Source organism: Dermacentor silvarum, chromosome 10 (assembly GCF_013339745.2).
Source record: "Dermacentor silvarum isolate Dsil-2018 chromosome 10, BIME_Dsil_1.4, whole genome shotgun sequence".
Classification (NCBI taxonomy): Eukaryota; Metazoa; Arthropoda; class Arachnida; order Ixodida; family Ixodidae; genus Dermacentor; species Dermacentor silvarum.
The window spans coordinates 124860760-124869651 of NC_051163.1; the positions used below are offsets into that span (position 1 = coordinate 124860760).

At 51.3% G+C, this 8892-nt stretch overlaps 1 long non-coding RNA gene across 1 annotated transcript; it reads left to right on the forward strand.

Moving 5' to 3' along the window:
- Positions 1 to 4675: 4675 nt before the first annotated feature.
- LOC125940657 (uncharacterized) lies at positions 4676 to 5996 on the forward strand. The gene is made up of 2 exons (XR_007463856.1): positions 4676 to 4843; positions 5863 to 5996. It is a non-coding gene; the product is annotated as an uncharacterized LOC125940657 (long non-coding RNA).
- Positions 5997 to 8892: the final 2896 nt, after the last annotated feature.

Sequence of the window (8892 nt, forward strand, 5' to 3'; positions counted from 1 at the left end):
GAAACGCAAGGCAGAAAGGATCAGCGGCGCGTTTGAAAAGCGGAGGCGAAAAGAGGTCGGTACTGCTTTCGCCCACTTACAGCCTTCTTATGCAGTTGCTCATGCCGACGGCATAAACTACTATTCAGTTATCCACGCAGCGTTGAAGTACCCCGCAGGTGCCTCGCCTGCGTGAGCTCTTAAAAAACAAGTGTAGAGTGGAAATGACAAATAATTATTGTACAAGTGCTTGGTGCAGAGCGAAATTTTCGCGCTACGGTTTGCGAAAACCTGACCAGCACGTCCACGGCCGCCTGCTCTTCTTTATCGCTTGAAGCGGAAGGCTCGTAACCGTATGCCGTTATATTTCTTGCCAAGTTGCAATGGTCCTTGTCTTCAGACGTGTACACATCGCTGGTAGAGGCACCAGAACTCGAATCCATGCTCTCGATGGCGGCGTCGGCGCACATCAAATTACCGCAGCCGGCCGCCTGGCTATCCGACCAGGGTGTCGTGACGTCACGCCTTCCAACTTGCGCGGGTCGTGCGGCATGGCGCACGCTCACGAAAACGCTGAAAATAAAGCCATCGGCTGAAAACAGAGCTAAGTGACTACTTCTTTTCGGTGTAATCGCACACTAAGGATTCATTTTCAGCATTTTCGTAAAATTTTCAGATTTTGTATCCGTATCCTTTCAAGGGGGTATGATCCATTGACTGTCGTACATACCCGCCGCGGTAGCTCAGTCAGCTAAGGCGTTGCGCTGCTGAGCTCGAGATCGCGGGATCGAATCCCGGCCGCGGCGGCCGCATTTCGATGGAGGCGAAATGCAAAAACGCCCGTGTGCTTGCGTTGTAGTGCACGTTAAAGAACCCCAGGTGGTCAAAATTAATCCGGAGCCCTCCACTACGGCGTGCCTCATAATCAGAACTGGTTTTGGCACGTAAAACCCTAGAAAGAAGAAAAGACTATCGTACGTAACGAAGAGATGTAATTTTGAAGCAACCTAATTTCGAAGAATCGCAAGCTGCAATGGCGGGCGAATGCTGCTAACCACGCCGCCGAGCAAGCTCGCGATATCGAACGCAAGCAACAACGGCGGAATGCAGGCATACCATGAGTGACACCGTTCTCTCCATCGCAGCCGAACGTGTGTGTAACTTCATAATTGAGAAGTACCTTAATGAACCCTTGGGATTAACCCAGTGATAAACACCGGGGCGCATGTTTCAGTTTCGCTGGTTAACCATCTTTAGGGAGTGGAAGAGCCGACGAATTTTAACCCGTCTGTTAGGAGGAGGATCATCATGCCGAAAAGCCCCGTCGCCATCGTGGGGCTCGTACCCAGTTCGCTCTCGGGCTACGAGTTACCTGCTGGTGCTTCGCTTGTCGCTGCTGCTATACGACCCGAATAAACCCGCTTTGGAGGTGCTGGGTACAACAGAAATTCTGAAACTTTGCAACAAGACACTACAGCCCATCTTCATTGTGCCGGAAGAAGGACTACCACAATTACAACCCGTTTCTCCGGTGACTACCGTGGTTTTCCCTGGCCCGTTACGTGAACGCGACACCCATCTTCAGTGGCACAGAAGATCATGGTGAGAAAGACAGGCTCGCTCACTACGACCCGGTGAGCATCCACAACCACTGGGACGACACCCAAGAAGTGAATTACGTGTCGTATTACTTGAGCGGTGCCGCCAGCGTGTGGCACCAAAACCACGAGAGTGATTTCGCGACGTGGGCGGCCTTCAAAGCTAGCGTAACGGAGGTATTCGGGCGCCCTGCCGTTCGCAAGCTTCGTGCCGAGCGACGTTTGTATGGTCGTGCGGAACAGAGCAGAAGACATTCACCAGTTACATATAAAATGTTGTGGGCCTATGCAACTACGTCGACGTCACATTGGGTGATGCCGTGAAGATCTGGTATATCTTAAATGTCATTGAAGACGACGCCTTCCAGATGCTGCAGAAGAAACATCCGTCAACAGTGTGTGAACTCGTCAGTCTCTGTCAAAGATTTGACGAACTATGCACACAACGCGTAGCCAGCCGCCAATCTCTTCCACAGACCATTTGAATGTCCAGCTTCGCTGTTGCCCCGGATAACATTTCGCTGCTGCTACAGATCAAGGAGTGCGTCAGTGATGAAGTTGCTCGCCAACTTTCCCTGATGCTGCTTACACACAGCCAATCGAGTTCTCCATTGGCATGCGCTCTCAAATATGTCATCAAGGAACAGGTAGCCGACCACGTTCCGCCTTCTTTCCATCAAGCTCCGTCTGCCACTCTCCTGACGTACGCCGAAGTTGCTACGAGATCTGTATTGCATACCTACGGTCCAACTCGCAGCTTTGCGCCCGCCAGTTTCCCCTCTCGTCCGGCCAGTGGTACAGTATCCACAACCTCAAGACCAATGGCGCACGGATGACAACCGTCCGATTTGTTTATTGTGGCCGTGCTGGAGACGTGGCACGTCACTGTCATCTACTTCCACCGAACGTCTCCAACAATGCGCGTCCATATGCGCCACGTTTCCAAAAACGCCGCATTTATTCGGACAGCTTTGAATATCCTCCTGCCGCGGAGACCACATTCTCCGTTCGCCGTTCACCTTCTCTTCGCCGTCGCTCCATTTCGCCCATGCTCCGACGGCGGAGCCCTCTGCGCCAGGAAAACTAAAGATCGCTGTTCAGGAGGCAAGAACTGCGGCTTCAGCGTAATGTATAACGCCTCACAGTTTCTCAAAAAAAAAACGTTATTGAAGTCGCAATAGAATGAATATTGACGGTAGCACTGGTCGACAACGGCACTGCACTTTCAGCGATAGATGCCCGTATTTGCCGCAAGATTGGGAAAGGGACGACACCGCTTTCCGGGTTATCCCTTCGGACTGCTAACGCGCAGCACGTCGAGCAGTCCGGCGCCTGCACCGCTCGTGTCGTCATTCAGAAGGTTCTCTATGTCATCGAATTCATCGTGTTTGCATCAAGTTCTCACTACGTGATATTAGGTTGGGACTTTCTCTCCCCACATCATGGGATCATCGACTGCGCCCGCGCCGAAATCGAGCTGTTTCCGTTTTCATCACAGATGATCAATGACAACAAGGACTCTTGTAGCAAAATCACCGTTTCAGAGGACACCGTTATACCTGCCTGGTCTTCTGCTCTTGTCAGCATCTCTTGTGACTCTGTAGATGACGGTAGAGTACTCTTCGCACCGTCTGAACTCTTAGTTCACCGCCGATCACTTCCATTGCCGTTCGCCATCCTCGAGTTCAAAACTGTTGTCTCGCTAATGTGCGTGTCCAACCCATCGGCCGAACCAATTAAGTTATGCGCCGTGAAAGCCTTGGGAGAGCGCAGCAACTGGTTTCACCTTCATTCTTTGACAATGTGGACGACTCCGCTTATCTGGCCGCTCTCGAGGCATCGCCTGCTCAGTCACTGCTGCCTTCTTTTACGCCATCTATTGCCAGTGACCTTACGACGACGCAGCGAGACGAACTTCTTCACTTGATCCAAAGCTTCTCTTCTTCTTTTGACTGCAAAGCAACGTCACTCGGCCGTAAAACGACCGTTTCCCGCACTATGGACACTGGGAGCCATGCACCCATTCCGCAGCGTCCCTGCAGAGTATCGACGAGCGAAAGACGCGTTATCGATGACCAGGTGAACGATATGCTCAAACGCGGTATCATCCAGCCTTCTAGTAGTCCCTGGGCATCACCAGTCGTACTAGTTTTAAAAAATACGGCAACATACGCTTTAGCGTTGATTATCGAAGGCTTCACTAGATTACTTGAAAGGATGTATACCCGTTACCACGTATAGACGATGCCCTTGACGGTTTGCAAGGAGCGGACTTTTTTTTTTCCTGATTAATTCCCGGCTCTGGCTACTGGCAGATGTCCATGGCAGACGCTCACGGATCAAAAAGGGCATTTGTAACCCCTGAAAGCTTCTACGAATTTACTGTAATGCCACGTACACACTAGCGGAAAAACGCGCGCGGCGCGCCGCCGGCGGCAAGAAGCGCGCCGCGAAAGCAGCCGCGAAACGGGTTTTTGTTGCCGCGGCAGGGATCGCTCCTTGACCGATTTTTTTGCGGTTTGCCGCGTGCCGCGGATGAAGGAGACCAATGAGAGCGGCCCGCTTCCGTGACGTGCGCGCGGGAAACTGGTGCCATGCGGACCCGCCCGACCGCTTGTTTCTCGTTTCGCACTATCATCTGCACGCGTGAGCTCCTGGATAGTTCGAGAAGGGGAGAGGAGTCTAGTCTGTCACGTGATTGCCGCAGCGGCGCGCCGCCGGTTGGTGTGGCCGCCCTGCCGCTGTTGCATTTTGCCGCCGGCGGCGCGCCGCGCGCGTTTTGCCGCTAGTGTGTACGCATAGAGAAAGAAATTCAACAAGAGGGGACACTCGGCAAAAACTGGCAACAGGAAACACGGCACCATACGTCACGCTATACTTTTTACACCGAACGTTAGCTGCCGCGAGCATCGAAAACAAAGAAAGTGAACTTAAGTTAACAGGCATTGATTTATTTTTTTAATTACTTGCCGCGAAAACTAAAACGTTTTGCGTATAAATGAACTTAAGCTTTGAGACTTATTTTCCTTGCCTTACCTAGCCACAGGTCAATGACGCGCCAGATACGTGCGTCATCCGCCAGACACTCCCCCGAAGCCAGCGAGGATGGCTGCGCGCGCGTTTGAGCGCTCGCGCGCGGCGACCCGTCTGTCTCCTTCATTTTTTTTTCTTTTTTAACTGTAACCTGGTTTATTGGGCTCTCGGCGTATTCTTGCGTTCCTTCTGCACTGGGACAAGACACCACTGCACTATTCGAATACGGCAAGGTGAGAAATCTTGTTTCACAGTCTACGACGCAATTAGGCTTACGGCACGGGACCGAGACTTAAGACGCAGTTAGAGAAAAACAGCTCGGCCATCCTGGCGCAGTTAATTTGAGTTAATGAATCGTGCTGAGACATGTTTCCGACGCTTCCTATGGGACTATTGTAACTTATTTCGGTTTTTGAGCCACACTGGCCGCACAGGGCGCCGTGTCGCAGTTAGCGAGAACTCAGCCGTGGTGCATGTGTAGTCTAGTGCATCTTGCTAGGAGAAGTTTGTGCCGCTTTCTCTGACGCCAGACATTACTGAAAAAGTAATTTCGTTACTTTCTGGGGTATTTTTGAGGCACGCTGGCCGCACAGCGCGCTGTGAAGCAGTTAGCGATAAGCAGCTCGGCCGTGGTGATAAAGTTAGTTTGGCGTGTAATGAATCTTAGAGGGACAAGTCTGTGACGTTTTTTGTGGCTCCGCAACAACATATACCTTCTTTCGGTACTCACGCCTGTTGAAAACGCGATGGGCGATTGCCGAGAGTGATAACATGGGGTGTGCTGCTGGCGCCGGCAGAACGCGCGAACGACGAACATATCACAAACTTGTAATTCGAAAATTACGTCTTCTAAAGGACTGAAAAAATGCATTGCACCCAGGCATTTGTCTTGAGTGCCTGTTGCGTCCGTCTCTATGTATGTAGCGTACCGTCACGTCGCCCGAGGCCAAGTTTTGGAAACGCGAAGTCGCTCGTGTATTTGTGCTGCCAAAGAGCAGGAAATAATGCCCAGAAATGGGGGAACGCTTGGAAATCAGATGTTTTCATATATCTTTGGGATGAGTCAGGTATTTTCTACGCCATGTATGTAAAAGCGAATTGCTTTTGTTTGTAATGCCGCCCATTCACCGCTTTCGCACGTTTCGCCTCTACACGCAGTATTCCTATGTCTAAATACCAAAATGACTCATGCTTGTAACATGCTGTTACGTGCTTGAAAATGTAACATGCTTGTAATTTACTTTTTTTTCAGCTGGTGCCGTCCGGTGGAGCTTCATACAGGAACTACTGCCTTACCTGCTGGTGTAACAACGTTGGATGAACGCACAAAAAGCGCGGAACGAGCTTTTATATAGAGCAACATAAATATTTCCTCATTGCACAAAAGGTCTTGCGTCTACTTTGTGAAATTGCACGTGGCACAGATTCCATGGGACTTTACGAGATCGTTCGCAATCATTTTTACTAAATAATAAACCGATTCTGCACGAAGAGCAAAAAAAAGAGGAGGGGGGGGCGCAGCCGGCGTGCTAGCTTACGTTCAAAATACGCGCGCCCAAAACCGAAACCGGAAGTGATGTAAGTGATCGACACCGACCGCTTGGCACACTGCAGTCAATTCGGCCGCTGGACCCTATGGGAGTGTCCCCTCTTGTTGAATTCCTTTCTCTATGCTGTACGTGCCATAATGCCGTTCGGTCTCTGCAACACGCCAGTCACCTTTGACGCATGATGGACGGCATCCTGCGCGGCCTGTAGTTGCATACTTGTCTCTGCTACCTCGATAACGTTCTCGGCTTTCCCCAACATTTTACGACCCGTCTTCGCCGTTTGCATTAAGTTTCGACCTATCTCCCGAATGCTGGTCTCCAGCTTTAAATAAAAAAGTGCCTCCTTGCAGCTCGCAAACTCACTATACTAGACCACGTTGTCTCAAAAGAAGACATTGTTGCTGGTCCTGCTAAACTGCGCGCCGTATCCGAATTTCTGAAGCCTACTAACTTAAAAGCACTGCGCAGCTTCATTGGACTATGCTCCTCTTTTTGACAATTCGTTCGCAATTTCGCTAATGTGATCGCACACCTAAACCAACTTTTCCAAGGCAACAATAAAATTCTGCTTGGCCGGAAGCTTCTCAGGATGCATTTACGACTCTTCGCCGCGTACTTACGTCTCCGCCAATGTTGCGCCATTTTGATCCAAGCGCACCTGCAGAACTGACGCCAGTGGTGTAGGTCTTGGTGCCGTGCTCGCACAACGTAAGAACACTAATGCCGAATGGTCGCTTATGCCAGTCGTGCCTTACAAAACCTGACGTAAATTACTGAGTAACCGAAAAAGAGTGCCTCGCCATCGTATGGGCACTTCAAAACTTTCGCGCATGTTGTCACGTAGTAGTGACAAGGAAGAGAACAGAAAGTGAGAGAGGCATAAAGGAGAGATGCCTCGACCTGCACCACTACTGTATCGCAGGTAGTCGTAAAACTGTGTATGACGAAGCTGACTCTTTATTGGGCGAACCTGTGCCCACAAAAGAGCTACACTCAAAGTACAACGATAGCTGCGAACACAGTCGGCGATCGTCGAAGTCTGATCAGCGGCGAAATGCGTCGGCTTTTATACGTGAGTCATCGAAGGTTCCAGATTAATCCCTGGTGCCGGCGTATCTTCCAGAAAGCTCTAGACAATTTGCGTCGGTCATACAATCAGATTATATGAGCGTCGGTGACCACAGACGACGGATAGAGGCATCGATAACTTGACAGGCTTCGAATGCGGGCGCGTCCTGTGCAGAGCGATAACGTTTACCATATGTTAGCCGGTGGAAAGCGGCCACCGGTGAAAGATAAACATGTATACGTGTCAAACCCTCCCCCTAAAAAACATCGTCCCGAGGCTACAAACAAACGCGAAAGCGAAAACAAAACGACGCGTTATAAAGAAAAAAAAATGAAATAACACAGTACCTAAGCTCGTCAGCGGGCGTAGAAAGCCTTAAGACGCACCACGTGGATGACTTCAGGTCGTGCGCGGCGTCGCTGTGATTGCGAAATGCCGTCTGGAACGACCTCATAGTCCAGTGCGCCAATACGTCGGATGTCTTATAGGGTCCGAAATAGCGATGTAACAGTTGCTCGCTAAGTCCTCGTCGGCGTATCGGAGTCCAGACCCAAAACGGTCGCCGGGGTGGTACACGACGTAGTGTCGTCGAAGATTGTAGTGTCGGCTGTCGGTCCTGCGCTGGTTCTTGGTGCGCAAGCGGGCGAGCTGTCGACCTTCTTCGAGACGCTGCAAATAGGTGGCAACGTCGAGATTTTCTTCGTCGGTGACGTCCGGTAGCTTGGCGTCAAGCGTCGTTGCCGGGTTCCTTCCGTAGACCAGGTTCAATGGCGCCATGTGCACCGTTTCTTGCACGGCCGTGTTGTAGGTGAAGGTCGCGTACTCAAGGATGGCATCCCACGTCTTGTGTTGGACGTCGACGTACATTGCTAGCATGTCGGCGATGGTCTTATTTAGGCGCTCGGTGAGGCCATTCGTCTGCGGGTAGTAGGCGGTGGTCCGGCGATGGCTTGTCTGGCTGTATCGCAGGATGGCTTGAGTTAGTTCAGCCGTGAAGGCCGTACCTCTGTCGTTGATGAGCACTTATGGGGCACCATGACGCAGGAGGATGTTCTCAACGAAGCATCGGGCTACCTCGGCGGCACTGCCTTTTGGCAAGGCTTTTGTTTCGGCGTAGCGGGTGAGGTAGTCCGTAGCTACGACGATCCATTTATTCCCGGTCGTCGACGTCGGAAAAGGCCCCATTATGTCCATCCCGATCTGCTGGAACGGTCGGCGAGGCGGCTCGATCGGCTGTAGAAGTCCTGCTGGCCTTGTCGGCGGTGTTTTGCGTCGCTGACAGTGTCGCCATGTCCTTACGTAATGGGCGACATCGACAGAGAGGCGAGGCCAGTAGTATTTTTCTTGTATCCTCGTGAGCGTGCGGGAAAAACCGAGGTGTCTAGCCGTTGGGTCGTCATGTAGAGCTTGCACAACCTCTGGACGTAATGCTAAGGGTACCACAAGGAGGTAGTTGGCTCGGAGAGGCGAGAAGTTATTCTTTATGAGAATGTTGTTTTGCAAGAAAAACGACGCCAATCCTTGCCTGAACACCTTCGGCACAATGACGGTCTTGCCTTCCAGCTAGTATACAAGGCTCCTTAGTTCCGGGTTGGCTCGCTGCTGTTCGGCGAATTGCTTAGCATTGAAGGATCCCAAGAAAGTGTCCTCACCCTGGTCGTCC